Below are 6,000 nucleotides of genomic sequence, written 5' to 3' on the forward strand. Positions count from 1 at the left end.
CCATCCCACCTCACAGGTGTGGCATGTCAAGGTGCTGATTAGACAGCATGAATATCGTGTGCCTTAGACCAGCGGTCCCCAACCCCCGGGCCTCGGACTGGTACCGGTCCGTGAGTCGTTTGGTACCGGGCCGCGAGAGTTGAGGCTCAGTGAAATGTATAGTTTTCAGGGTTTTTATCGGTTTTCAGCGTGATTTTGTTATCGTTTTTATCGTTAACTCGGTTTTCCTGGGTCTTTTCACGTGTGTTATGAATAAATTTTCTTTTTTCTGGTACCGGTACTAGTTTTATTTTGTTGTATTTATCCACGACACCTTAAAGGCCGGTCCATGAAAATATTGTCGGGCATAAACCGGTCCGTGGCGCAAAAAAGGTTGGAGACCGCTTCCTTAGACTGCCCACAATAAAAGGCCACTCTGAAATATGCAGTTTGATCACACAGCACAATGCTACAGAGCTACACTTTCCTAACATACTAAGCTATGCTAGCATGCACTTAACATCAGTCTGCTCTTTTCTTAACTAGCTTAGCATAGACATGATCAGAGTGATAATCTAAGAATAAAAATGTCTCCACACTGTAAATATCAGTCTCAGGGTCTGTTCTGAGAATAATGCCATGGAATCTTTGAACTACAGTGTGTCTCACTGCTCCTTCTGTCTCATTTTCAGGACTGAATCTGGACGCCCAAGGGGTTTAGTATAGAGTGCATTGCCAGAAACAAAACTGTTGGCTGCAGCATCCACCGAGCATGGATGAACTGAGGATTTGGACACACATTCATGCATGGACACACATATATACAGCATCGCCTGCCTGTCTCACAGGGGGTGGAACCAATGGCTGAGTTAGCATTAGTTCGATAGTGTGACTAGATGAGTAGATTTAACTGAAAGTTTCACATGCAGCGCAGAGATGGGAGAGAAAGACGTGTTTCCATAGCAACAGACAACCTACACTGGACCTTCACTATGAATCAGCTTCTGAAGCATTTACTTATATAAGCCTTCCCCCACATCTCATTCCCCAACACTCTAAGGTGGGCATCTGATTGGCTAGCTGACTCAGGTGTGCTTGCTCCTCTATTGTTGGGAGACAGCAGCTTTTCAAAACATTTAGCCTGACATCTGAAAGATAGTGCTTCGAGCTTTACCTGTTGAGAAACTTGATGCGTACTATCACCAGCTGATCAAAACAGTTTCCTGTCTAACAAGAAAAAACAGCTAAAACTCTGCTTTGAATTTACCCATAATGCAATAGTAATGTGCCATTCGCTAAACCTTCCACGAAAATGACGATGAATCATTCATGTGTGTGTGTTTTTGATTTCTGTATCCATTTATTTATTAAATTACAAACTGATCACAGCCCCTGATTACCGACTACTTTCTCTGTTGCATTAGAGACTTCTGCTTCCCTGGTATCAAACTGACCATCACCTCTTTGTGAAAGTTTACCAACGTATAAGAGACAGACGTGTCCCAATTCAGCGGCTAAATCCTTCAAATGATACTGTATACAAATGATGCAGTCTCCATAGATCAGAAATGGTGAACCAAAGAAAGGTTTCCTATTGCATCGTTTAAAAGTTGTGAAAGCTAAGGTTGGCCAATGGCACTGCTCATGCTGTGAAACTCGTTATAGCTTGTTATAGCTTATACTGTAAAACGTTGAAAATGAGCTCAATATTAAATATTGAAATACTGTGAAATACATTATTGAAACATAATGTGAATCTAAAAACATCAGGTATAACCATAACAGCAAAACCATAACATGGATCCGTGTAGTCATTTTCTTTAAATTAGACAACACTATTGCAAAGCAGGGAAATTTCACCGAGCTTCAGCTGTGTATTGACGTCTGGCATCTGGACCCTGTCAACCAGAAATAAAGACGCAAATGAGGGACCACAATGGAGACACGGGTTTCTCTTTTATGACATACACTATGTTGCCAAAACAAGCCATTCACTTTTTTCCTTTTTTTTTATATATAGCACTAAATCAGTTGCCTCATTGACCTTGTCTTCCACAGGGAGGTAAAGACCCTACAATATTAGAAAACAGAGAAATCCTAACAACCAGCTGTGACCCCCTATGAGCAATTGCATTGGCAACAGTGGGAGGGAAAACCCCCCATTTAACAACATGAAACATCTGGCAGAACCAGGGTCAAGGAGGGGTGGCCATCTGCTGCGACTGGGTGGGGATGAGGGGAGGAACACAGGCCAAAGACACGCTGTGGAAGAGAACCAGAGATTACAAATAACTAATGATTAAATGCAGAGAGGTGTATAAGGATGACACAGAGAGTGAGAAATGTAAAGAAGTGAAGAAACAGAGGCTAACAGAGCATCTTTTGTAACCTTCACAAGTGCTGTTTTTGTACTGTGATGAATTTGGAATTCAGATTGAAACTCTTCAAAAGAAAAAACGTTCCTTTCCATCCGATCAGTGTTTTACAACTACTCTGTGAAGAATGTCTGAGATAAAAGGAAGGTTGGAGATTGGCCTAAGACAGGTGATGGCTTTTTCAGGAATGTTTTCAATTAAAGCCACCCTAAAGGCATACATAGGTTTTTGATCATATTTAATATTAAAGCATTAATTAATTGTTGGACATTTTGGTCTAATAGAACTTGAACAGCTTGAATGGCTTGAATGAAGCAGTAACTGAAATTACTCAGAAAGATCAACTGGAGAGAACAGTTTAAATAAATATCAATAGGATTTAAAGTAGCTGTATAATGACATGTCTTTGGGATGTTATACAGTTTACTCTAATGGGTAAACTTTTATTTATGAAGAAATTCATGATTATTAATGTTAAAGGAATGCTTGGCTCAACAACTTTGTCTGCCTGGCTGCAGTGATGAAAAAAACCTGCAGTATTTTTCATTTTCTTAGTCAGATTTTCCAACTGGAATCTTGCTTCAGGATGGTAGCAGTGCACATAAACAGGAGTAAAACTTAAACTTTTACTCTGTACTACCACTGTTGTCTTGCACAGAGAACTGACTCTACAAATAAAAATAAACCAACAACAGGTGTTATGCAAGATTGCTTACCAAGAGCAAAACAAATTCTATCTTTCCTCACTTTTACTACTGGAGCAGCTTCCAAGCGCTGTCGACTCAGGAGTCGTGTCACTCTTGGCTCTGACATCCAACTTCAGAGGTAAATGGACGGCAGCATTAACATCTCCAAAGTTGACCCACAGACGTTTGAAGTACCCACAACAGGTCAGGGATGACTTGTTGCCAAGTGGAGGAATTAAAGTATCTTTGGGTCCTGTTCATGAGTAAGGAGGAAGACTGATAGACTGATTGGTGCAGCAATGGAGAAGTTTGACAAATTCATTGCTAACCGGGTCAGGGCAGAACCAGGACATGTGAGATTCACCCATGTGAATCTGGCATTACAGAAATACCATACTGAGAGATCCCCACTGATCATTGCTCTCTTTGTTTCGTGTTATATACAGATCACTCCCCCTGATATGCAGTCTTGCATTAGTCCTGTGCAGAGCCTACACTTTGCAGAATATTGTTTACATGTTGTAGCTGTTTGCTGTCAGCAGGGGGGTTGTGTCACAAACAACTGCAGTGTTGCCAACTCCTCAGTAAGAAAAATCCCTATTGGCTGTCCTAAAAGTTGCTAGAAATCGCAAGATGACGTCATCCCTAAGTTGCCTAATTGGTTATGCTTATGTAATTGTAACCTACTGTTGGATACAGAAATAACATCGTGAAGGAGACATGAAGTGAGTTAAAAAAAAATCCCACTCTAAATGCATTTAGAATATATTTAGAACTACACATTAAATTTATTTTAGCAATTATTGTTTTTTTTTATGTCACACTTCCAACCGTCTTCCTTTGTCCGGGCTTGGGACCGGCAAAAGTGACCCGAAATAGATACGTGTGTGTGTGTGTGTGTGTGTGTGTGTTTTAAGTAGTTTTAAACTATGTGAGCCACAAAAAGTAACAGTAAAAGAACTGACTGCGTTACAGTCAGGGCGGGAGCAGCGGCTTCGCTCATGCGCGATTCATTTGCCAGTTTGGACGCGTAGGTGTGAACATCTCCTCCTGCTCTGACAGCACCTGGGGCAGGGGTCGGCAACCCGCGGCTCCGGAGCCGCATGCGGCTCTTTAGTCTTTATTTTGCGGCTCCGGGTGGTTTGGGAAAATAAATTAGAAGTATTTAGCTGAAGTGTATTTTATTTGTGTTTAGTTCTTTTTTTAACTTGTAGTTCTAAATTGGAAGATTATTGTGATTTTGAAATATAAAAATAAAATTATATCTTATTATTTTTTCATCGCTCAAAATAAGCGTCACACTCGCGGAAGCCGGTGTACCCGCCGAAACGCCGTGCATTTATCGAGACTTTCAACCCCAGGTAGGCCAATTATGGATCTTCGGATCCTCATTATGTCAGCAGCCATTCTCCACTGTGAACTATGTTAAAAACAAACACCGCTCACGCCTCACAGATGTCCTGCGTAAAGATGAAAGCCCCGATTTGCAGACGCTGTGAACAGAGGTTCGGGCCATAAGTCTTACTGTAAACATATCGATGATTTCATGAGCATGCTTTTCAGCATCTCTTTATTGACCCCTTTTCACACACGGTTGCTGTAGCATACAGCCAGCTGTAGCTTTTCAACAGCAGAGAGGGCACAGACTTTAAGGCAGCGAGGCGTGATTGCGGGTCCCGCTCAGGTGCGTCCGCCTCCCCTGCAGCGGCGCTGCAGACCACGCCCCGCCACACACATTAACCAGGTAAAATACATATTTAGGCAGAATTTTGCAAATATCTATTTTTTTTTTAGCATCGTCGTGCTTTTTTTCCAATTATTTTTTAAAAGTCAGGTCAAGGCTCCAAAAGCCCAAAGACGATATAAGGGTGGCGGCTCACAACAGTTTTGTTTGCTACATGGATCATTTTAGTTCAGCTGGGTGTCTTTCCTTTTGTTATATTTCTTTAAGAGTTCAAAATGTGTTAATTACATGAATAAAATGTAATTTCCTCTGTAGCACTTCATGGATTTCATAAGCAACACACCTAAGTTGTTCTGTGGATTCTTTTAAAAAGCAGTTAAAAACTTTTCTGTTCAAACAAGCCTTTTGTTGATCTACGTATTTTATATTCTTTACATTATTTACATTTGATCTTTTACATTGTGTATAATGTCTATTGATCATATTGTTTATTTTAATATTTGTGTACAGCGCTTTGTGACTGCCTGTCTGTGAAAAGCGCTTAATAAATAAACTTTACTTACTTAGTTGTTCACACAAAGCATAAAGGTAAAAAAAAACAAACAATATATACAGTGGTATCTTCATTTTAGATTTCAAAAAGTATTTGCGGCTCCCAGTGTTTTCTTTTGCGTGGAAACCGGGTCCAAGTGGCTGTTTGGGTGTTAAAGGTTGCAGACCCCTGACCTGGGGGGACTATCTGCCGCCTGTGAGCGCTTTGGCGAGGTGCCCACAGCAGCACCCGCTGCTTGTTGAGAGTAAGAGCGATACGTGGTTTCAAAGTCGTCATAAGTCTTGAAACGTGTTGTCCTCGGCAATGGATAATGGCTGAAAATAAAAACAGGTATCACTTTAGCCTGCTCCTAGTTTTATCAATTCTGCACTCTGCTTTGCAGTCCTCGATATCACTGAAATGCAGCCAGAAGCTGCTATTTTACGTTTTTGTCCGCTTCTTCACTTTTTCCCGACAGGCTCCCCCGTCTGTCTGTGTACCTGGCCTGTACCACTACACTTGCTATTTTAAAACATCTGCCGCCCTTTCTTTCACATCATGTCTTATCACCAATGGTGATGAGAGGGCTTACAGGGAGGAGGTCAGCGCCCTGACCCACTGGTGTCAAGACAACCATCTCACCCTCAACATCGCAAAGACAAAGGAGTTGATAGTGGACTTCCGGAGGTGCAGAGAAGTACACACCCCCATCACCATCAGCGGCGCTGCTGTGGAGAGAGTGAG

This window comes from Diplotaxodon limnothrissa, linkage group LG9, assembly GCF_057381915.1.
Source record: "Diplotaxodon limnothrissa isolate DT_005_m linkage group LG9, D_limnothrissa_male_GT1.1, whole genome shotgun sequence".
In the NCBI taxonomy this organism is placed as follows: domain Eukaryota; kingdom Metazoa; phylum Chordata; class Actinopteri; order Cichliformes; family Cichlidae; genus Diplotaxodon; species Diplotaxodon limnothrissa.